The sequence below is a fragment of the Gopherus flavomarginatus genome, chromosome 4, assembly GCF_025201925.1.
Source record: "Gopherus flavomarginatus isolate rGopFla2 chromosome 4, rGopFla2.mat.asm, whole genome shotgun sequence".
NCBI classification, from domain to species: Eukaryota; Metazoa; Chordata; order Testudines; family Testudinidae; genus Gopherus; species Gopherus flavomarginatus.
In genome coordinates, this window is record NC_066620.1 from 62,289,553 (window position 1) to 62,314,871 (window position 25,319).

At 43.1% G+C, this 25,319-nt stretch overlaps 1 protein-coding gene across 2 annotated transcripts in view; it reads left to right on the plus strand.

Annotated features, from left to right (window-relative positions):
- The first annotated feature begins 23,048 nt into the window (after positions 1-23,048).
- The window catches only part of LRFN2 (leucine rich repeat and fibronectin type III domain containing 2), a 221,629-nt gene continuing 219,358 nt past the window's right edge, over positions 23,049-25,319 (plus strand). For both annotated transcript variants that reach the window (XM_050948520.1, XM_050948519.1), the window contains exon 1: positions 23,049-23,473. The gene's annotated coding sequence lies outside the window, so the exon portion shown is untranslated. The remainder of the gene's footprint in view (positions 23,474-25,319) is intronic.

The following is a 25,319-nucleotide window of genomic DNA, read 5'->3' on the forward strand; positions in this document are numbered from 1 at the left end:
TGCTGCTGGACTCAAGTGATTGTGGAGGCTGTAATTGTGCCCGGTACCTACTTAGGGTGCAAGGATCCTCCATCCATTACACAGCCATGGAGAAGCTGAGTATAACTTGGCCATGAACTATATGATCCTGGGCCCTCGTCTCAATGACAAACTCTAAGAGAACATTTGTTTGTGCCCTTTTCCTCACCATGGCAGCTCATTTGCTGTCCCTTAGTTGCACATGATCTTTTGCCCTTCATTGTACCTAGGCATTGCCCAGCCTTTCTGCTGCCCTGAAGAGCTCCTTCTACAGATGGAACAATTTAATATGTTTGTTGGGGGAAGGTATTTTTAATTTTGGAATTGTGCTGCACTCCCTGCTTTCAGATGGAACAGGAAGTAGAACTCACAGGCTGGCTGTGTTCTACTACTCTCCATGGGTAGAATCAGAGCTATAGTAGGATTCTGTTTTCCCATGGGTGATGGAACCCTGTGTTTGTGGTAGCAGAGTTTTCTGAGTCCTATCCCTGCTGTTGCCACAAAGGTCTGGGTTACTACTGCAAGCAGCAGAGCAAGAACCGTAAAGTCCTGAGGGGCTATGGTTTGTTTCTGTGTTATGAAAAAGGCTGTTCTCATGGAATGTCTGACGTGGCCAGTAAACACAGCTCATGTACATAATTTAGTGTTGAAAATATGGTGATCTATTTGCCAGTGTGTAGGTAGTGGGTGTGGGGGGGGGGAGGAAGGAGTACTGGAAACTATAAATTAAATGAACACACAGCACAGCTTTTGAACCCAATCTACCTCTGAAACATACTTCAGGCACTTTGGCTACATGGTTTCTAAATGAAGAGCTGAAAGCAATGTGTAATCATTACACTGGACATCAGAGGGAGCCCACATTGTTCCATCAAAGCAAAGGCAACAAATTGCAAAAAGGGTCAAACAAGTAATTAATTTTTTTAATACAAATTCCTACAGTGTTCTTTCCACTGTCCCATGGTGTTGAGTGTGCAGGAAATGTTTAGTTAATGAAGGATTAAGCTGTGGCTTATTGTAGTATAGATTCTTGAGGGGAAGAAGGGCTGAAAGCCATTTTCCTGCCTCACTCTGATTTCAGGCTAGTCTGATGGTAACAATCTTTGTTTTGTAAGAAGTCCCAGTTAGTTCTGCATATAAAGCAGGCACTTTATCTACTGCACAACATTTGGCATTAGTTTTGCAAATAGAGTGAAAAATATGACATTTTTCCATGAGTGTAATAGAAGTATATTGGAAGTAACAACAAAAATTGAATATAAGGTCTAATAAAGTTCAAATCAAACGTGTTCCCTAGATCCTACTAAAATCAACAAGCACAGAAAATGTCATGAAAATCAGACTTAACATATGGCTTGCTTTTTCTCCTTCAACAATGTGTGAGAAGAAAGAGAACATTTTTTTTTGTTTTGTTTATCACATTTTGATTACCAGTTGCTCCATAAATAGGACACACAAAAATAATTGTAATACATGTTGATCGAATGACTCACTTGGTTCATGATCCAACTGCAGTAGATGTTGGCAATATGCCAAAGTCCCTGTCAAGTTCATCCTTATAGGATGAAATTCCCCTGCTATGCAGAGAGCCTATGACCACATAAGCCCTCTTTGTTGGAGTATGCTAACTCCACACAAGGCCACAAGGGTTAACGAGTGCTATGGGCCTGCTTAGTCCTGCCTTGCTACACCTGTGCTGACAGTGACATAACAAAGGGGAAGTTAACAAGGGAAGAGGATAGCTCAGTAGCTAGCTGACTAGGGAGCAAGCCTCTTGTTCCTTTTTCTCTGAGAAAAGGACCAGCCCAGCCCTTTTGCAGAGATTGCTGACTTCTAGAGCTCCCTGAAGGAAGAAAGTAGGCTGGCTCAGGGCTACTGAGTTTATTTTCTTCATAGGACTTTTTCTTTGCTTTATTATAAAGAGACTATAGGGAAGTCTGTGCTGCCTTGGACAGGCCTGAAGGGCCTAATGAGACTGTTGGAGGGATCCCTTGTTCAAGGAGGTGGGGGGAACTGCCTCAGTAAACTCTATGTAGACTTTTGCCCCCTACCTGAGCCTGCCCTGTAGTTTGTCATGGACCCTGAAGAGTGCACACCCTCAAAACAAGGCTCAAGTAATGGATATGCCTTGTGCTGAACCTGTGCAAAAGGGTGAATTTCACCCATGGAGAGTAAATAGCTGTGTTCTTTGACATACACACTGCTGGAATTCTCAGTATATGTGCACAGGTGTGCATGCCCTCACACACAGTATATGCAGGGAAGCTATCTACGTATAGTACTCAGTCCCCATATATCATTGTATGTAAAATGCATATATACACTTGCTAAAATCCTCCAACCAGTGGTTGGCCCAAGTACCTGCACTGCCTTTTGACTACATGTGCAAGGAGACAGTGGTGAAAAATCCCCTCTGCTTGACCCATGAAGAATGGGTGCTGAGCTGCTGCACAGAGCCTCCTCTAGCTCAAGAGCTGTGGTAGGCAATACAGCCCCCTTAGTAGGGAAAAGATGAGAGGGGTGTATGCAGAGGTGGTCCCCACTTGCCCCTTCCTGCCTCCCTTATGTTGCCCCATAGGTGGTTCAAATGGAGTTGGGTTCTCCACTATGCATGAGTGCACACTCCATAGGCAAGCCCTCACATGCTGCTTGTACAGGAGAATCACACCAGTCCTGCTATCTGAAAAGGCTGAATTCTAGTCATTCTAAACCTGTGGCTTATATTGGACTGTACACAGAAAGTGGAGATGGAACAGGCTGCCAGCTCTATCTTCTCCCTCCCTCTGTCAATGCAGGTTTGTTCTTTACAGCATGTTTCCCAGTGTGTTGTCTAGTGGAGTTTTAAATGACTGAAGCAATGATGCTTCCACCACTTCCCATGGGGTCTCTTTACACACCTACTATACACATGTATACTGGGCCTATTCACTGAGTTTGGGGGCCGTGAAAGTAGTTTTTCCATATGTGCCATTTCCCTGTGTGACATTTAGAAAATGGAGGTGGTAAGAGACTGTACCTTTCTAAGGTGGACTGTGAGCTGAACATCCTCTTTTTTCCTGCCTATGACAAGGACTTTGCTGTCAGTTTTATCAGAAAGTTTGTACTTGTGATTGCCTGCTGAATTTACAAACTTCTCCCTCCAAAGCTCACTCTTGGCATCCAGCCCCATCCATTTGATTAGATTTCCCTTTGGACTCCCTTTCTAATTTTAAAAGTCTACCCAAACACAATCCTGTGTTCCTCCAAATTACCTTTTTCATTCTGATGGCTGCTATGTCGGCTTTGTGAAAGAATACTATTACAGCAGAAGATCTGTGACAAGAACACAGAGGCAATCAATGTTTAGTATGGAAACCGACACAACAAAGGGCTGTTTGTATTTTTTTTTTATTTTAAAAGATCATGGGTGTATTATGCTAGTGCTTATAGAATATAAAAATGAAGCATCCCTCTTCCTCCAGTTCCTTGCCTGTTGCCAGTAGTCATTCTAGGTTCCCTCAGAGCTCAGGGAACAATAAAGGGGAAAAAATATGTTCTCACATCCGTTTATATTGGTGGTTGATATGATATTCCTGAGCAGGATTCAAGCTCTGGCACAAGTTAATAGCAGAAAGGATGAGACTATGGAGGTTGAATTTCAATCATAATGTGGTTATTGGCCTTTTTGAAGTTTTTTTTTTTCCACCCTGTTTGCTTAATGCCCTCTCACCAAATGCTATTCCTACAGGTCATCTTTGACCTCAATTTCAATTTAATTACTTCCCAGCAAAGGGTCTTCCTTGCTCACACTTCTGATTAATAAAGAACACGTGCGGCACTGATTTTATAATATAATTTGCAGTATTAGATCTCTGTGTGATTAGCAAGATTGGCTGTATTTGTGATGTGAGCTATTTAATAAGCCCTGTGCAATTATCAATAGCACTTGATGAACCTGAAGAAGGTTTTTTGGCAGGGCGGGGAGGTCCAATTTTGTTTTAGATGCTAATACGAAGCTTAATTAACCTCTGTGATCTAAAAATCAACCTGTGCAACAAGAAGATATTAGTTTTGTGAAATTTTTCGCAATTTTGCTTTTACACACGTTGAAGATTCCCATTAATGTGAAAATTTGAGAACTGTAATTTGGCAGCAAAAATATACAAAACTCTGGGCTTCCTTTTCGCAATGAAAGCAGTTCTGCTAGGAAGTAAAAATGGGACCACTGTGAATTTTCAATGAAATGCCAAATTAACACATTTTGAGCCTTTTTTAATTTCTTTGCAAATATTTCACACTGGACACAAGAAAAATAGATTAATACTTGTAATATTTCTGACCTAGGTAGAATTTATAAGGAAAGCATTGCTCATGTTACTTCAGTTTTAGCTGAAATCAGAAAATGCACAGATACAACCAAATAGCTTTCCCCAACTCTGTCAAAAAAAAGTAAGCATTATTCTCTCAAACCTTAGTATGTTCCCCTCACCCCACTCTGAATTGTCTGACACGTTAGGTGGTTCTAATTTTGGACATGATCTTACCATGTAGCTACGAATTTGCTCTATGCATGAATTATTTAGTAATAACTATGGGACTTAGACTTTGGGGTGCTGGTTATCACAGTGCCTCACTTCTAAGCGCCTAGAAAATCGCAGGATCAACACTGAGTTAGGTGCTGAGGTTCCCTATACAATGAATGGGGTGAGAGAGACAGCTTAGAAGGTGAGTCACAAAAGCCTGCACACTAGCCAGGGAGTTGCTGGTGAGAGGGGTGTGTTATAGAGCCCACCTTTCTCTTGAGATAGATGCCTCCCTGCAGCTCAGATTTAGGGCTTGTCCACGCTACCGGCCGGATCGACGGGCAGCAATCGATCCAGCGGGGGTCAATTTATAGTGTCTAGTAGAGATGCAATAAATTGACCGCTGACAGCTCTAGCGTTGACTCCAATATTCCACCTCAACCAAAAGCACAAGGGCAGGTTCCGAGTAAGTCCCTCGGCCTGTGCTGCTTCCAGCAGCTCCCATTGGCCCGGAGCAGCAATCCATGACCAATGGGAGCCGCGATCGGCCGGACTTGAGGACGGGGCAGGTGAACACACCATCCCAGCCCACCAGGGGCTTTCCCTGCACAAGTGGCGACCCCTGTTTGAGAAACCCTGCACAAGGGGAATCAATGGGAGAGCATCTCCCGTTGACACACTGCAGTGACAACACCCTGGTAAGTAGATCTAAGTACGTTGACTTCAGCTATGTTATTCAAGTAGCTGAAGTTATGTAACTTTAGATTTATTCCCCACCCACCCTAGGAGCTTCTCTCTGCTAGGGATCTATGAATGGGAACCAGCTGCTTGGAGTCAGGCAGCTTAGATGATTATAGTGTTTCTTGTGGGACTGAGTTCAGCACCTGCCTTGCTCCATACAAAATGGGGGGTGGGGAGAGGTGGTGCTATCATTCACCTTATACATTTTACCTCCGTAGTTAAAGCACTCATCTGGGATGTGGGAGACGGAGGTTCAAGTACCCTCTCTCTGCCAAAGGGTGGTGTTCTAACCACTGAGCTTTGGGATAGGCTCATGTGGGGGCTACCTCCGTCTCTCCTGTTGAAGTTGTTTCCCTGTGGTTAAATAATGAGAGTGATTGGAGCAAGGGGACTGAACCCAGGGTCTCCCACCTCCCAGATGAGTACCCTAGCCACTGGACTACTGAGTCATTCTCTCTTGCCCACTCTCTGGCTCAGTGATTCTTCCACTGTGGATTAATACTTAGTCATTCATGTGTTGTTTATCCTCAGGGGAACAGCTTCAACAGGAGATGCTGAGAGTCCCACATCAGAATATTTCATAGCTCAGTGGTTAGAGCTCTCTCCTGAGAGCTAGAAGGTCAGTGTTCAAATTTGTTTAAACAAATCTAGACACGCCCCCACAAAGTCATGCATTTGAAACCCCCCCCACACACCTCCCCTCAAAAAACCCTAGCTTCAATGTGTGACCTCCTCCCTCCACCAATGCTACACATACTATTAGAGGCTGAGTCCATGGGGTCTGAAGGAAGGTATTGACACCGGCTAGATTGTTGACTTTGGGGCAAATCTGGATTAGAACACTTCATGATTTATGCTTATTAGGATCAGCTGTTGCTTTTTACACTATTCAGACACTCTTCATTTCCCCCCAAAAGCCCAAGGAACTGATAGAACATTCCAAACTGACTCTTGTTCTGTGCACATAGACATGTTCTTTGGATGTGCTGACTTTCAAAAAACATCACTGGTGTCTGCATATGGGCAGTAAAAAAATAAATCCACATCCCAAGATTTAAGCTGCAGATAATTCAGCCTGAAGGCACCAATCTGGATCTGTATTTTCATATGACTAATTTAAAATGATTAATTTAAAAATCTGAGCAGATTCTTGAGAGCAACACCACAGCTGAAGTTGTTTGTTTCCTCTAGTGCACCTAAGATAGGCTAAGTAGCTGGATGTTTGGGGTTGAATTTCAGCTAAGTGGCTGAATGTTTGGGTGTTTACCCGAATAAGATGAACTTCTGAGGAGATTCTACTTAAAACACCTATCCTTACTTTCTGAGCCTTCATCATGTTTTCCTCCCTGCAACAGGCCACTGCTCACCTCACATGTACACTTCTGATGGCAAGCCTTCTTGGGTTAGGATGTGCTTTGTGGCCAGCTAGCCCCATCAGGTAACTGGGCAGCAGGGGCACAAATACACAGCCCCTTCTTTCAGCCTCAATATCTCTAAGCAATCAGCCAGTCAGTAGAACCAATCTGTACTCATTTATCATCAGGGTGACTGGCTTTCAGTCTGTTCTGGAAGAGGCAAGGAAAACTCTTGCCCAAATGTTTCATCTGTCTGTTTCTACTTCTGGATGGAAACTAGAGGCAAAAAAGATACTTACCAGAATTTCAAGGGGGAGGAGGGATGTTCTTCTTTGTATGTTTCCTACATCTTCAGCTGGGTTAGCTTTGTAGCTACTTATAGCCCCTGAACTGAACCAGAGGAAAGCTATGGCCTGTGTGAATATGCAGGTAAACTAGATTCATAGTTAATTGGCTCATTACCTGAATTGCAGCCAAAGAAGGCTGTGCTGCTCCTTGAAGAGAGAATACATAGTAGTGCACATAGTTGCTTACTAAATTATTAAAATACATAGCTTGGAGAGGAGAGAACTTACCACATAAAAAGTCTAAGGCCAAAATTAATAGGATACTTGGCTTTGGGCTTGATCCAAAAATTCATCAAAGTCAATGGTAAATCTTTCCTTTAAATTCAACGAGCTTTGGATCAGGGCTTAAATTTGGGTTTCTGGACAACTTGGGTCAGATTATTAAAGGTATTTAGATACCTTAAAATGCAGATAAGCACCTAATGGGATTTCAAAAGTGCCTAAGCAGGTTAGTACTCAAGTGCCATTGAAATTGCTTAGACACTTGTAGGGATTTAGAAAGCCATCTACCTGCATCTTTAGGTGCCTAAAGACCTTTGAAAATGTGGCCTGTTGTGCCTGATTTTTCAGAGGTGCCAAGGACCCTCTGAGAAAATGAAGCACATGGGGTGTCAAGTTGGCCACTCAGAAATTCAGGCATGCAGATCTAGTGCCTATTTCTGAAAATGTTTGCCGTAGTGAATGAGAATAAACTAGCCTGTAGTGGAAATGAAAATAGTGTAAGTACAATGTACAAGAAGGGAATGTGGGAAATTACAAGATACTATAGTTATAAATATCTAAGGTTCTGGGAAGTATTTTAAAATATATTTGTATCATAAGAAAAATAGCACGTCATCTTGTAACTAAAGGTATGTAGGCATTACAATACAGCAAAGGGGCAGATTTGCCACTTCACTTTGTCATGGTCTCACTCTAGGGTTGCCAACCATCCCAGTTTGGCTGGAAATCTCCCAGAATCGGGCTCTATCTTCCAGAGGCTACTGAAGCCAATCTGGGAGATTCTAGGCTGCTGAAAGTCCGATGTCGCAGCGGGGCTAAAGCAGGCTTCCTATCTGCCCTGGCTCCGTGCTGCTCTGGAAGCAGCTCCTAGGCAAAGGCATGGCCAGGGGGTCTCTGAGTGCTGATTCTGCAGCTCCCATTGGCTGGGAACAGGGAACTGTGGCCAATGGGAGCTGCCTGCAGGAAGGGGCAGTATGCAGAACCACCTGGCCACCCCTGAGCCTTGGAGCTGCAGGGACATGCTGGTCACTGCCTGGCCAAAGCCTGCACCCTAGCCCCCCTTCTGCACCCCAGCCCTGAGCCCCCTCTTGAACCTGCACCCCAACACCCTTCCCCAGGCTCAGCCCGGAGCCCCCTCCCACACTCCCAAATCCTCAGCCATATACCCCAGCCCAAATTCCTCACACCCTCCCATACCACAACCCTCTGCCCAAGCCCGGTGAAAGTGAGTGAGGGTTGGGGAGAGCGAGCAACAAGAGAGGGGGACTGGAGTGAGGGGGGCTGGGCCTCAAAGAAGGGATAGGGTAGGGCACAGGGCAAGGGTTTGTGCAGTTAGACTGTTGCCAACGCTACTTGACTTTAGAGCATTCAGTTGTGCAACTTTAGGATTAGATTGTACCTTTTAGCCATGCAGTAATTCATAAGCTGAAATCATCTATTGAGTAACCCCAAGAAGTATTTTGCCTCAAACATTTCCCTCCCTGTGTACCTTTTGTAGTGATTTTTGCTGCTGGCCTAATTCAGCAACAGATAATGGTATTCCCCATGGCAGCTGACTTGTGCTGGACACACGGCTCCACCCACTCCCTGTTGTCTTTATGTGCACCCATATACTACTTCACACCTGGAAACAAGGTCTAAGTAACCAACACAGCAATGTGTGATCAGCTCTTATGCCCCTGTGTGTATCTTGGCCAAATCACAAAGTAGTCCTTCAAGTTCTCTGAACAACAATTTTTGGATGGAGTTTCTGTAAGAGTCAGAGTTCCTTCATACACTAGTATGTCTTGTCCCTGCAAAATTCCTGTAGAGCGTTGCAGACCCTTTTTAGTGCCAATGTTTGCTGAACAAGAATGCCATGCTCTTCAGCCAGTGCTTGGCATTGGTGCAGTGCCAGGATCCATGCATAGAAATGGAGGGCAGAAGTGGGAAAGCTTAATTATTACACTAATAGGAGTGATAGGGCTACTTGAGGGAATCCAGAATTAGAATTTGCCTTTCCAATTTTAGCATTTGCTTTTATTTGTTTTCCTCAGGCATATTTAGGAATGAATGTATGATCAAAAGAAACACATTGCACCCCCCAAAAAACACTTAAAATCTCTGTCTGCATGCATCTCTCTCACTCACACACACACACACACACACACACACACACACACACACACACACACACACACACACACACACACACACACACACACACACACACTGCAAACAGAAATAATTTTGAGCTTGGTGATGCATCAGGCCTCCTAATGTATGTTCTTATCTGACATATAGGAAACATTCTGGATTTACTACCAAGGGAGGACTTTTGTCTTTAATTTTGTTTTGTAAGGGGAACAGTGTTGAATTCCATTAAATATAATTTCTCACTAAAGAGACTGTTTTGAATGCTGTGGCATGAAAAATAAATTAAAATAAAAGTTCAGTTTCCCAGCTCTCCCAATTGAATCGATTTTCTCTGGTTAGCTCCTGTAGCACAGACTGGCTTTGTTATATTTATTTGTTCAGAAGTGCCTATGCTGGGTTCTAGACACCTGTGCCAAAATAAAAAACTGAAGGAAAGAATCCAAACTGATGGCTTGCTCAATCCCATCTCACAAATGGCCTGTCTTGTCTGACCTCCCCACAGCCATCAGCTCAGCCTCAGGCATGCAGCCCTGGAAAATAACCCAGGGCTGCCTGTGAGCTGTCCAAGCTGGCCCCAAAGTTGAGGGGGACAAGAAGTGCTTTTTGGTCCTTGCTGCCTCCTTTTCCTGGCTCCCCTTTTGAGTTCTCCATGACTTCCTTATTCTGTTTCCCTCACTCTGACTCTCTCCATCCACTATAAATTTCTCCTGCCTCCTCTCCCATTCCTCAACCCTGAGTCCTCCCTGTCATAAACAGATAGCTAAGGGTTAATGTCTCTTTCACCTGAAGCACCTGACCAGAGGACCAATCAGAAAACCGGATTTTTTCAACTTTGGGTGGAGGGAATTGAGTGTCTGAGTCTTTTGTCGTCTGCCTGCTTTCTCTGAGCTTTGGAGAAGCAGTTTCTACCTTCTAGTCTTCTGTTTCTAAGTGTAAGGACAAAGAGATCAGATAGTAAGTTATATGGTTTCTTTTCTTTGGTATTTGCATGAATATAAGTGCTGGAGTGCTTTGATTTGTATTCTTTTTGAATAAGGCTGTTTATTCAATATTCTTTTAAGCAATCGACCCTGTGTTATATCATCTTAATACAGAGAGAACATTTGTATGTATTTTTCTTTCTTTTTATATAAAGCTTTCTTTTAAGACCTGTTGGAGTTTTCTTTACTTCAGGGAAATTGAGTCTGTACTCACCAGGGAATTGGTGGGAGGAAGAAATCAAGGGGAGATCTGTGTGTTGGATTGCTAGCCTGACTTTGCATTCCCTCTGGGGGAATAGGAAAGTACTTTTTGTTTTCAGGATTGGGAACAGAGAGGGGGAGTCTCTCTGTGTAGTTTCACAGAGCTTGTGTCTGTGTATCTCTCCAGGAGCACCTGGAGGGGGGAAGGGAAAAAGGATTATTTCCCTTTGTTGTGAGACTCAAGGGATTTGGGTCTTGGGGTCCCCAGGGAAGGTTTTTCAGAGGGACCAGAGTGCCCCAAAACACTCTAAATTTTTGGGTGGTGGCAGCAGGTACCAGGTCCAAGCTGGTAACTAAGCTTGGAGGTTGTTCATGCTAACCCCCATATTTTGGACGCTAAGGTCCAAATCTGGGACTAAGGTTATGTCACTCCCACCTCCCCCTGAAATTCCCAGCTCCACTGGTATTCCCCCTCCACTCAGTCTGATCCCCCATAGTTCCCTTTGTTTCTCTGTGTGTGTGTGTGTGTGTGTGTGTGTGTGTGTCTCTCTCTCTCTTTGCTTTCTCTCTCCCTTTTTCATTTACCATCTTCCCCCACCCCAGGGACTTGCAGTGAGCTCTGGGATGTGTTTTGGGGTCTCCTCCTTGCAGTTTCCCATGCACTTCAGACCTGAAGTCAGATTCTCTCTCTCTCTCTCTCTCTCTCGATCTTTTCCCTATTTCTCTGCCTGGTGGTGACTGCCTGCAGAGTTTGCTGTTTCATTGCTGTTGAGTGACTGCAGGGGGAAGGCGGAGGGAGAACACACCTCTGGGCACTGCTGGCCTTGCTTCTCCTAAATGCCACCTCCCCTCTGACTCCTCTATTGGGCTGAAAGTTGGGCACGGCAGAGAGGGGAAAGGCATGTCTTTGCACTGAGATTGCCATGCCAAGGGGTGGATGTGTGATCCAGAGTCAAAGATCCTTTGTGGAAGGTGCCCTACCACCAGTTTTCTCCCTTTTAAAACAGAGTGCGGTTCGTTTGAGTGTCTCTTTTTAGTAGCCAGCTGTTAAATAATTAGAATAATACCCAAAACTCAAACTGGATACTAGGGGTATGGGTCTGCACTGCAGTCACGGGGTGTGATTGCAACTCAAGTAGACATATTTAATCTAGTGATGCCATGGCAGCATGTGCTTCAATGCAGGCTGTACAAACCTGCCAGGAAGCCTGGCTAACTACTTGCAGGGCTAGCCCACATTGACACAGCTTCATTGCTCCAGGACCTGAGCTAGCTAGATACAAGCTAAATTAGGTATGTCTACTCAAGCTGTCATTGCAATATAGATATACCCTGGGTGGAAGCTAGTGCCTAAACCACAGAGAGCCAATGTAATGCATTAATTTGAGCAAAGCACTGCTTACTAAAGGCTTGATCCATCATGCTTTGAACTTAATGGATAGACTCCCATTGACTTCAATAGGCATTGGATCAGGACCTATTTGGCAGAGAGACACCCTGCTTTAACTTCAGTTTCTAGAGGTCTCCGTCCATCCCTGGTGCTTGTATCTCTTTCCTTCCAGAGTTACCATATTGATGAAAAAGACTTATAATCACTTTCATCAATGGACACTGTAGAATTAATTGGTCCCTACTGTGAGCTGGCTTTGTCCACTCCAGTTTCAAATTACTCTAGCAATAGGGCTTTCCACACCTCCTTTGGAGATCATTCCATGGTCTTAATAGATATCTCATTTTTGAACATCTTTCCTATTATCGAGAGTAAATATTACATTTGGCTTTAATTTTGTCCCATAATTCCTAGCTGTACTTCCTTCAATCCCTCGAACAGTTCCTCTCCATCCTTGATGTTGACACCCTTCAGATGCTTGTGTACACAGTTATCTTATCCCCATCATTTGGGGGAAAGCCATATGGTAATCCATTGTTCAATATGTATCAGGTGACACATGTTGAACAATATGACACACAGAGAATATGAGTTTGTTACAGATATGGGATTTAATTCTTTAGCTTGCTCAAAGTGCAGAAACTTTTCATGCTTGAAGCTCTGGAGGCCCCTTGTTCAATCTTCAGTCATACATAAAATGATGGTCATCAAAATACATCATTATTTCTACTCAGCTTTTCATATAAATTAATCCCTCCAGGCCCTTTGCAACTGTTGTAGCTGCTTCATAATATTCTTGTTTCACATCTGGCTAATATTTATCTGTGCTGTTGCTTCAGACCCAGAGTGTTCTCTTTTTCCCTACTATTACAGGCCTCCAGGTCCTTCATCACCTTTGTTTTACCTCGAGTCCCAGAGCTTTCTTGTAAGCTGCCTCTCCACAATGTCACTGTGCTGTGGAGACCATGGCCAATCAGTATCAAATCCTTTTAAAAAACATTTTATTTCTTTAAGCTGATCTGGGGAGTGAACTTGCAAGGAACAATATTAGATAAATGTGAAATCTCCAGAGATACTTCAAATAGCAGCAGGACAGGTCGCACAAGGGGGGGCTCAGTAAGATGAAAAGAATGACAGCACAAGCAGCTCATTTAATTTGCCTTCCAGTATTTCTTTATAAGATGTTAAATATTCATAGCTGTGTCAATCAACTTTATTCAGTCCTGCGCTCCAGGGAGTAGTGATTGTCCAAGTATTGTCAGGTTCATCCCCACAGCTTCCAGCCTCTCATGAATAAACTTAATGTGGGGTGAAAAGGGGTGTAGTGGGAGGGAAGCAGAGAATCAAAATAACATGCTAACACCTTCAACAACTTCTTTTAAAAGCTGAATCTCTAGTGTCTTCTTACTGGATACTACAATTCTGAGGTATCGAAACTGGACCCATTACTCAGCAACCACTCATCCTTTGCGATAAGGATGCCTTAAAACAGGAGAAGAGAAAAAAATTCTCTGTTATGCATTTGTTGTTTAAGTGCTGTGGCTGTAGAGAGCTTCTTCAGTACTTGTGAGCAAAACGACAGACTAACTAGAAGCATCAAGCTTGATACTGAAAGGGGCTGACTAACCATAAGTCCCGCTGGGTATGTCTGCACTGTATTGTATATCCAGCTCAGACTCAGGGTTGAGCCCAACTCCCCCACACACTGTCCACACACAAATCTTTTTCACTTGGGTTAGTAATCCCTCAGAACCTGAGCCCTAGGACCTACCTAGCAGGGTAGGTCTGAGCCAGAGTCCAACTGTGCCTGAGGTCTGATGCAGTGTACACCTGGGTTCCCCGAAGCAGAAAATCTGTTTTCAGTATGGCTGTGGCCACATGGTTTTGAGACCTGGATCCAGTAATTGTAAACCTGGGTTTACAATGCAGATAGACATACCCCCCACCCCCCCAGGTCAACTGAAAACTGAGGGCACTGAAGGAGGCATGCAGCACCTCTAAGGATCAGCTCTATAAATGTACCGTGAACATCCTTAAAATACCAACATACTACTTTACTGTGTTCTTGAGAAGAATGATGGACTCATGGTTTAGGCAGTGGCTTGGAGATCTGGGTTTAATTCCTGGTTCTATTAAAGGCTACCACTGTGACCCTGCACAAGCCACTTAGCTTCTCAGTGTCACTGTTCACTGTCTGTAAAATGGATATAATATAATCCTTCCTTTCCTTCACCCACTGGTCTTGTCTGTTAAGACTGTAGGCTCTTTGGGACCAAGTGTATCTCTTACTATGTTTGTACAGGGCCTAACACATTGGGGCCCTGATTTCAATTAGATCTCATTACTAATGATAATCTGAGGTGCCATATTATTTCCCTGTTCAGACTAGAAATGAATTGTCATGTAACAGTAGATTTTGGTCTCTCCTCCCAATCGTCCTGGTCCAGTGGCTTTCCTCATGACACTGCTGACAACAGCCTGGATTTACGTAGCATTTCCTAAGGGCTCACATCAACTGAAGTTTCCATAATAGGTACCATTTTCTCTCTCATGCCTCTCACAAGAGGTAAGAAAAGGTAGGCACATTTCTACCTCACTCTTGAGCCTGGGGTAGAGATGAGGAAAGGGGAGGCCCGTTCTAGTCCCAAAAGTGCTGCTGTGTGCAGCAGGCTCAGCACTTCGATCTCCTTCCTTACAGGACAGCCTGGTTTGAGTTGAGATCAGCGCTCTGCTCAGCAGCTAAGTGGAAGCAGTATTAGACTCTTCCAGCAGAGGAGTCAGAGGAAAGAGTGCAGCTTCCCTCCTGCTGGCTGGAGTCTCAAGAAGTAGGGAGGAAAATTCCATTTTCATACAGACTTAGAGCACATAGCTGAAGCAGAGGACTCCTACCAGCTCTTTGGAGGACACAACTGCTGAGAGGGTAGCAAACACTCTCTGCTGGGGAGACTGGACCTAATGCAGTGGTGGTGGTAGGGGAATAGCCCCCTTTTCTCTTCACCCACCCAACCCACCTTTTTATAATCTATGACAAAAATACTATAAGATCATTATGGTCACTTAGTCTGAACTTCTGCATAATGCAGGCCACAGAACCTCACCCAGCAATAGAGCATATACTTTAGAAAGGTATCCAGTCTTAAATTAAAGACAGCAAGTGATGGAGAATACCAAAACAGGGTGGAAGACAGAAAGTCCATTTGACAAAAGACTTTAAGATTTCAAAATCTGGTTTTGTTTTGAACAGCAGTGAAAACTAAAAATTCTGAAATCTTTCAAAAAAAAAAAATTGCCCCTCCTCCCTAAATTGTTTTGTCATTAAAAACATTTTGTTTTGACAAACTTAATATTTGATTTTGAGACTTCTATTTTGTACTAGTGTGTAATATGCAATATTAAGAAACGAAGTTGTTTCCAAACAGAAAATCGGTTTCATTCCAACGTTCTTGAACAGTCCATTTCAACATTGTTGGAACTCCTTATTTTGGGAGTTTTCCTAAATAACATTCCAGATAAATCTACCTGATTTCACTAGATGTTTAGATTTCAGTGGAAATGCGTATTCTGATGGAATATAGCTGTCAAAGTTTCTCCACTGAGCTCTAGAGAATCATCACATCACTAGGTAAGTTTTTCCAGTGTTTAATTACCCTAATAGTAAAAAATGAGCCTTATTTCTAATCTGAATTTTATGCACAATGGCGTATGACTAAGGTGCTGTATTAATAATTTTTTTACTCTGACTTGCTCTTGCTTTAGCTTCCAGCCTCTCGAATTTGTTATGCCCTTAGTCCGCTACACTAAAAGCTACTTTCAATGAAGGTAGATCCCCTCCACCCCCTAAAATGTCAAATCATTTGTGTAGGCTCTTTTCTGAACTCTAAAAGGATGTGGACACCAGTACTGGACAGCATTCTAGTGAGGTCTCAATAATGCCATATATAGAAGCAATAATATCTCCCTGCTTCTACTTGGTATTCCTTTCAACGTTGCATCTCTGCAAATGCTTGTCTTCTTTTCAAGGATGTATTGCAATAACTTTATCTTGAAAAAAATCTGAGACTCTGATCTCACAAAAAGCAAGGTTTATTAATATATTGGGAAAAACAGATTAAAACAAAAGAAAGTCACGGATGACAAATCGAGCCTTAAACTCTGCCAAAGCTATGCTAGATAGACCCTATTCATGTGGTTTCCAGGGGAATAAGCCATCCTTTATCTTTCTGGCACATGTGTCGTTTTTCTCCAGCTTGTCCCTTTTGTCCCTTACTGTTTGCTAACAGGCAGCATATCATGGACAGTCTCTAGTGTCATGTCATCTCTCGCTTTGCTCCAAATGCCTCATAGTCTGTTACCCTTTTTGATGTTAGAGGTGTGACAGAATTTATTAGTGACTTGGGCACGCAGGTATAGGTTACATCAGTTTTCAGCAATGGGATGTTTGATCAGATGTAGCATCTGGTGTAGCTGGTGGGGTAGGCCCTATCTTCTGCACAAGAACCATTTCTCCCACTATCTGCTAGGACCCCTTCATTTAGATCTAGTGTTGTTTCCCAAAAAACACTTTCTCAAAACCTAACACTCGGAACATGTTTTTGATTTTGTTTTCACTATACTCGTTTTAAAGCGCCAATACCTAGTTTGTATCTCTCCCTTTTGAAATTTAAAATCCTTTGGAAGATGTTACCACACAATAATTATTTCCTGGCCCATCTAAACTTCCCCCGCTCCAAGACTGCTGGCTCTTTGGTTTGAGCCTAATAACATGCAAAATCTTGGTCAAGTGTCCTAGACAGGGTTTATATTAAGTTAGTATAACATTTAAAATTAATCTCGTATAAAGATAAATTGACAGATTAATTCTAATCTGTCATGATCAGATACTGTGGTATGGTAACTACTGGAAAATGTTGACTTTTCAGTCATGGCTGCTGTGGTTTTGGTTTAACAGCTAGGGATTTTTTTTAAGTGGAAAACTTAGCCATTCCCTTTTAGTGCTGAAAATACAAATGCAGCTGTATTTGGAATAGTGCCTGAGTATTGAAAAGTGAAGCAGATCATAAACAAGAAGTAGTTGCAGAATTTTCCAGTAAAATTTCACTGTCCAAACTGCTAGCAATTTGTTTGCAACAGATCCCGTTCTGTGACATGAGTGTAAATAGGAGCTATTTCAGACACAGGCATACATACCCTTTTTGCAACATTGACTTATTTGGAGTGAGTAGGGCCAGGAAATAAAGATCAGTCTCTTATCAACACTCCTGTGTTATGCCTTTATGCCAATGAGTGCCTGTGCATGAGGCGCTGAGTACGAGGAGCACCTAATGGCAACAGCATTTGAGGGCAATCCAAGTCTTACGTTGTAAACAAGATGAGGGCAAGGTCTTGTTCCCTGTCAGGCAGAATGTAAGATGTCGTTGCCTCCAGCTGCAAAGAAAAGTAGTTGTTTCTCCAAGAAATTACAGGAATTGAAGTATTGCCAAAGATGCTTTCCACTTTGATTAACATGCTGTGCAGAAACAGGTGGCCATTACAAAAGCCTTTCAAGCAAATAAATTGTATTGGTGTCCAAGTGCACTCTTACTCCAAAGTAAAACAACTCCACTTGTTTTAGAGAAACACCTACTTTTCTTCTCCCCACATTTGCTGGACAGAGAAATCCAAAGACAGTAGCTGTTACCACTCTGAGCTTCTCTTGGCAATTTACCAGAACCGCTTCTCTAACAAAATATGGTGTGGATTTTTAACAGCGAGGGTAATGAGCCATTGGCACAATTTACCAAGAGAAGGGGGTGAATTCTCCATCACTCGAAATCTTTAAATCAAGACTGGATGCACTTGATGCAGGAATCACTGGATGAAATTTATATGATGTGTGTTATGTAGGGGGTCAGATTTAGATTGTTGTAATGATCCCTATTGGTCTTTAAGCCTATTACTCAAATAGCATTAATTTTCACCCAGTGATCTGGCTGTGTGAATGGAAACACACATTTCCTCCTGTTTTGTAAGGTCTGGCTGAAGAGAGAGAACCTGGAGGGAATACCTTGAGGATAAAAACAATTCTCTGTTTCTTGCAGAGAATCTGAGAACATCTTTTGGAGCCTTCTAATTTGACCATAATCATCTTAGTCATTTGAAATTAAATGAACCCTTAGGCTGTTAATGTTTAGTTAATGTTTCAAAACTGTTGTTTGGATCTACAAACTGTACTTGAAAACTTTTTAGTATTCAACTTCACAATATTCTTTCATCTGCGCCATCCTGGATTAAAAGTACTTAAACCAACAGAGCAAGTCCACCGCGTGTCAAACTGTCCATACTTCTAAATAGTGATGTAGCCTTTTCTGATTTTGTGAACCATGTGTCTGGCAGAGGCAATCTGCAATATGTTTCTATTAAGTAACAAATCATGGCAACAACATACCAGGGTCATAACCTATGGGTGAATTTCTGCAAAGGTTTAAAATTTGGGATCAATCCATCTAAGCAACCAGATGATCTGGGGCCAGATTCTCAATTTGTTTGCATCATCGCAACTCAGTTGAATTCAGTGGAGCTATAACAATCTATGTCAACAGATGATCTGTCCCAGATGTTTAGCAGACTGCCTTGGTTCTGTAGGGTTGGGCTGGAAATCTTGCAAGAAATCTTCTTATAAAACTTTGGACATATCCTTTTCAACCTGGTAGGAACCCAAATAATCTTGCCCAAAAGAGCAAAAATGGGATCTGATCCTGGTCCCACTGTATGGAGGGGGCAGAGTACTGGAAGATGCATACAACATTGATTCTTCTGGCTCTGGCCCTGCACTGCCTGTGCCTCACCACCACTTTCCTTGTGGAGCTGAGCTCCGTGCACCATCTGCCCAGTTCCTTGGAATCCAGTCCTTTCCATTGCATGGTGGAACTATACTTGTTCTGCATTGAACCATTGTGGCTGCAGACTTGAGAACTGGATTTTCCTCTTAATGAGTTGCAGGGAAAAAAGAGGTGTAAGTGGATGCCATCCCAAAGCACTCCCTTCTGGGCTGAGGTAGCGCCTTAGCCCCTCATGCTGCACTACAAGGATCCTGATCCTGGGCCCTTACAGGAACAGTAGAGAGGTTCTCTTCTCCCACCCCCAGAAGCACTAACTGTTCCCCCAGGACCATCTTTCTTTCTCCCACCACCTGCCTCTGCCCTTCCCTTGGCCTTCATCTGCTCCAGAAGTCTCAGGCCTTGGCTACACTGGCGCTTTACAGCGCTGCAACTGTCTTGCTCAGAGGTGTGAAAAAAACACCCCTCTGAGCACTGCAAGATACAGCGCTGTAAAGCGCCAGTGTAAACAGTGCTGCAGCGCTGGGAGCGTGGCTCCCAGTGCTGCAAGCTAATCTCCATGAGGAGGTGGAGTACGTGCAGCGCTGGGAGAGCTCTTTCCCAATGCTGACGCTGGGACCACACTCACACTTCAAAGCACTGCCGTGGCAGCGCTCCCTCGGCAGCGCTTTGAAGTTTCGAGTGTAGCCATATCCTCAGGCACTTTGAAGGGAACAGTCACCCTGTTACAGAATGGCATGGTCAGTTTTGTGCCCTGGCTAGAGCTGTTGCTTAAACCCATAGGGAAAAATGTTATGCTAGTGTGTTCATGTGTGCACAACTCTCAGGGACTCATACATTGCTCAACTGCCTGATGTCCAAGAAATTTGTAATCTCTTCTAGCATTTCTAGTGTTCTGACAGTAGATGGGTTTACTTCATACCAGCCAGGTAGCTATTTCTATCAAGACAGCCAGTGATTATCTGTTTTTTGGACCAATCCTCCAATAAATGAAGTTGTTTGGCAGCCATTGATTAAACATCCACTTCAAGTCCACGCAGACCAATTCTATGGGGGGTGTGTGTGTGTTTTCCAGGATGGGAGAAATGGAACCACATGATCTCCAAATGCCCATGACAAATTGCATTGTCAATCAGTGGCAAAAGATTCAGCATGTTAGCTGCATGTTCATGAAGACTAGTGATATTTGCAGCATGTGGAATCATCTTGGTGGCTACAAAAGTATCTGTTTATTTTGCCCTGATGTAATCTCATTCAAACCTTCATTGGGTGTTGACCACAGACCTGTTACACATTGAACAAGAAACCTCTCTATTATCAAAGTTTAGTGTCAACAGTTGGTTGTTGGTGAGAGATTTTTATGGACTTCATTAATTTCTGGCACTGCAGTGACACTTTGTGGTTAGTGCTTTGGTGTCTGATTTGGAAGCATAGTCCTATTATTAGTCCCTGATAGCATCAAGAGACCTGTTTTCTGTCTGTTCTGCCCTGCCACATCTTTTGTAAGAACCGTATGTGATTATGCCTTTGGTTTAACTTTTTCCATCTGAAACACATGAACCGAGATTTTTCAGAAGTTGGTGTCTCTCAGGCTCCTAAATCCATGTTATAGGAATCTAAATAAGTGACTTGATTAAGAACTGAGCATTGACGTCAGTCAGCTTCTCAGCACCCTTAAAATATCAGGTCACTTACTTAGGTAGATACTTCTAGGTATGGTACCTATTATTGAAAATCTTGGCGGTGTTTTCCCTGCAGGGCCCCTCAGTGCTGCTCTTAGAAGTATGTGTTTGGGGGTAGGGGGAATGGGGATAGCCATACAATAGATAGAAGATGGTTCTGTCCATGGTCTCAGCATGCTGCCATGTTGCTACTGCTATCTAGATTAGGTCAAAAATTTCTGACAGAAGCATTTTCCATCAGAAAATACTAATTAGATTAAATCCATATGTTTTTCAGGATCAGATTAAACTTGTGTATATTTTTGATGACCAATTTATCATTTTGACTTGAATATTGTATTAATAGTAAATATATTTTCTTATATTGACATCATTTTAACTTCATTGTTTTGACTTTGAAGTGATCCGAAGCATTTTGATAAGGTTGTACTGATGCTTCTGAAATGAAATATTCAGAATTTTCATTTTTGCAGGAAACTGACTCTTCCTTCTGATTTGGGACTAAAGAAAATTTTGAAATGCTGGCATTTCCTAGCAAATGAAAATTGAGTTTCAACCATCGTTTAGATTTGAAGCAAAAGATATGGGGGAGGGGAACGTCTCTTTGCAGATACTTACTTAATATACTCATCCTTATAAAATACTTTGAGGTCTATAAATGAAAAGATCTGGCCAAATCCTAAAGCCTTCCCTACTCCCTGACTTCAATGGGAGTTTTGTCTGAGTGAAGATAGATTAAGGAACTTCAGGACTGGCCTCACTATTACTGATGCCATGTGTAGCATGGGCTCACAAGTGAAATGTATCCCACATACAGTTGTTTCCCCTGTATTCACTGTACCAGTGTAAGTACCTACGCTGATCCCACAGCATAGTATACAGGGAACATCTCTGTGTGGAAACTCTGCCTGTTGTCTGCTATGATCACCTCTCTGTGTTGAGGGCACCCCAGGGAGTCAGGAGAAGAGGCTATTTGAGGGGGTCCAGAGCTGTCTACAGTGACACATCATTATGAGCATCTCAGATGCGCAGCCTTGACTTTTGCGATCACTTTAGAAGGTGAACAAGATTGTACTGGAAACCTTGGGGATGCATTTTAAAGACCCATTTCTATTATGCAGCTGATTCTGCTGGTCCCATTGCATGGTTGCCCTCTGTATGCATATGAGAAGCAATGGACAGACTGGCCACTACCATGGCTGAGTGTGGAAAACCACACTTTTCATGACTTGGACCAGTTTCTGATCTCACACCAGTTTCACACTGGTGAATCTCCACAGGCTTCAGTGAAGTTATACCAGTGTGAGAGTGGATTCAGATCTTGTGTGTCATCGGAATGAGGGAAGGTGGTCATTCTCCAGGGCATAAGCTGCCGCCGCTTTCATGGAAGTTAGAGAGTTTTTTGCACTTCCTGTGAAGCATATGGTGCTGGCCATTATTAGAGACGGGATAGTGGAGGGAGGGGGGCGCTCTGGATCTGATCTGGCAAAGTGATTCTTATTTAAGATGCCACTGCAAAGCTGTACTTGTGTTTCTTTCCTGCAAGTACATTATAAACCAACCCTCTTCTCCCCAGCCCCTTTTCTAATCCAGCATTCTGCTTTTCCCCAGATGCATACAAGAGACTTCACCAGGCAGTGGAAGCAGAAGAAAGGTGATACACGGTTGAGGTTTGGCGGGCTGTTAGCTGAAAGGGCTATCAACCCCCACGGCTGATGATGATATTTAAACATTCATATGCCTTTCAGTACAAAGGCAGATCTATTTGCAGTCAGCAGCATGCAAAATAAAATAATCCCTTTGCACTCTCCTCTTGCTGGCACTGAAGCTACTGAAATATATCCAGGAAAGATTCTTCCTCTAGTATTAAACAATATGAATGGAACTGACAGTGCTATTAGATTGTTTTATAACTACCTTGGTAGTAACATTTTTGGCACAGTTGCCATTCAACAGCCCTTTACAGCCTTTGTGGTTCCTTCTAAAATTTCACCTCTCCCCAAGTGCTCCCTTCCCTCCCTCTCTCCCTCCCTGCCCCCCGGGGAATTGACATGCTTTCTGCCAACAAACGTTGAATGTTGCTTCTGAGGATTTAGCATGTCAGGCAGTGTCTGCCCAGCTTAGGATTCTATTATTATGCAATGGCTTAGGAAGGCAGTGCTTTGCCACATAATCACAGAGCCAATCTGTGTTAGGAGCAGGGGTTTGCATGCTCCTATGGCACCAAGTATTCTTCCTCCCTGCCATCCAAGACACTTATTTTTGAGTACCTTTATTTTTAGCATCTATTTTTCCCTTGGTTTTTTTTTTTTCCTCCCGTTGGACGTTTTGTTATTTCAGAAGTGGTGAGAGCATATTGACTTGTCTGCCAGGGTTCCTATGCAGCATAAAGCGCTTGCTGTATGTTGTATCAGCGGAAGAAGTAAGAAGAATTCCTGGAGCGGCTTGCTAGGGTGGTGTGTGTGGATTCCCCCCCCCCCCCCCCCCCCCGCTTGTCTTACAAGCTGTGCAGGCTCTGCCATCTAGAGCACTTTGAGAGATCACTCCAGTTTGCTTTTTTTCCGTTTTCCAGCTCTGCGTGTATGTGTGTATCCCTCTCGCTCACCCCTGTCCGCGTCGTCATCCCCCCCATCCCACTGCCTACACACACACACACACACACACACACAGGATGAGCTTGCTAATATGAATGTGAAGACTTGCAATGCCAAAATACATGTGGTACCTCTGGATGCACTGGGATCAAAATCTTTGAAAAGCCTGCAGGCTGCTTAGGCTTCCAAGACTGGGGTTTTTAAATCAAGCAAGAAAAAGAGCAAGTTATTCACTATTTTTTTTTTTTTGGTGTGTGCGTAAGTGTGCTTTGGATTTTACTGAATAAGGAGTCTCAGGGATTCACTCACTTGGACTTCACTAAATCAGCTTCCATCTGCCAGCAATGCTAGTCTGCGATTTGGGAAGCTGGAGATCAACCTAGGATTTTGTCTGATATCATCTCCTTTTGAAAAACGATGCGTGGCATAGAAAGAGGGTCTAAGTGCCTGTCTGAAATTGTGAACCAGGGATAAATGTTACTTCTCAAAGGTAAGTGCTAGGTTGTTTATACATCTATATAGATACACATTCATATCTTTTTATAGACATACTCACCTCTTCGATGTTAGGGAACCCTTTTGTGATGGATTTTAAAGGCATTAGATAAATGTATAACTTTATTGTTAGCCTAGATAATGTTTCTGTGGCAAAATGAACCTTAGTTTGGTTTCTGCTTCCCTCTCCCTATGAAAAGGAATTCAAAGGAATTTTTTTTTTTAGTGTTGATGGTGATTTTAAATCACCAATGTGATCAGATTGAAAGGGGTTTGGAGGGAAGAAGAATAATTTGGTCTGGATTAGAGGCAAAACTGAAAAATAGAGTAAGATGTGACTCACTTACGCTTCCTGGAGGAATAATAAATCCTGTAAAGCTAAGGAAGAACTTTGCTGGACAGATCAACTCTGCATATAAAAACATATAGTACAAGAACAGAGACCTTGGCAGATGTCATAGGAAGAAATGGAAGGTAAAGGAACAGATGGGGGAGAAGAGGAGGGGTGGAGGAGGGAAGCTGGAACCAGGTTCATCAGTGTCTTGTCTCACCATAGTTGTGGTAAGGGTGATGCTGCTGTTGCCGGGCATCCAAGACTGGCAAGGTGGACAGGTGGGGGATGGGTACTTTGGCAGGTGTATACCATGTCATGTCGGTCCGATGTTGCCAGTTCTTGCAGGGAGTCAAATATCTGACAAGCTGGGCATTTGGGGGGTGGGAGCATGTAAGTGATATGGTGGAGTAATATCAAGCACATATGTATGTAATACCTGCACAACAAACTGTCTTGCTAGAATTTAAAAACACAAAAGTGGAGATCAGCCATGTAGCCGGCAAGTTCAAATAGAATGACTGGACACACTGAAATACTTTTTCTCTTTTCTAAATGTGAACTGGACAGCTAGTATACTGTAGCATTCTGGAACTCAGTGACAATCTCAACTAAACCACACCCAAAACAAACAAAGAACATTGGTTTTGCAGCAAGAATCACTTTGGGCAGGGGCTCATCTCACCCCTTTTCTAGGGAGGTGCCAAGGAGACACCAGGACCGGTGGAGTTATTTTCCATACTTTATTGTGGATATTAATAGAGAAGGTAACTTTGCACTGTACTCAAAGAAGAGACAAGCTCTGGAAGACATGATATTAGTAGCTTAAAATTTGGTGCAGTTCCAAACAAATGCATTGATTAGTCTATGAAGAATTGACTTTATAATACAGTAGTCACCACTGCAAAGTCACCACTTGCCAGCAGGTACCACACAATTACCACAGTTATTTCCTATCCCTAGGGGGAAACCATGTCATTTCAAATACCTCTGTGCAGTAGGTGTTGACTTTGCATAGAACGGTCTCCACTGGAGAGAACACTATAATGAAGACTTGAGGGGACGGTGAAGGAGGGAGAGGCTGGTAATTACTCTTACTCTCATTGTGTCTCAGGCTTGTTACAGTTTCACTGTAAAAGCAGCAAAGAATCCTGTGGCACCTTATAGACTAACAGACGTTTTGGAGCATGAGCTTTCGTGGGTGAATACCCACTTCGCCAGATGCATCTGACGAATTGGATATTCACCCACGCAAGCTCATGCTCCAAACATCTGTTAGACTATAAGGTGCCACAGGATTCTTTGCTGATTTTACAGATTCAGACTAACACGGCTACTCCTCTGATAGTTTCACTATTATCACTGTTTGGGTGATGAGTTTGCAGTGCTTACAAATTGCCACATAGGTGGTCTGTGCCATTTGACACACTCTGTTTTTAGCCAGCTTCATCACAATCATGTAAAGTAAAGGAGACTCCAGATCTCATCCAAATTAGCCAGCAGTTTTTGG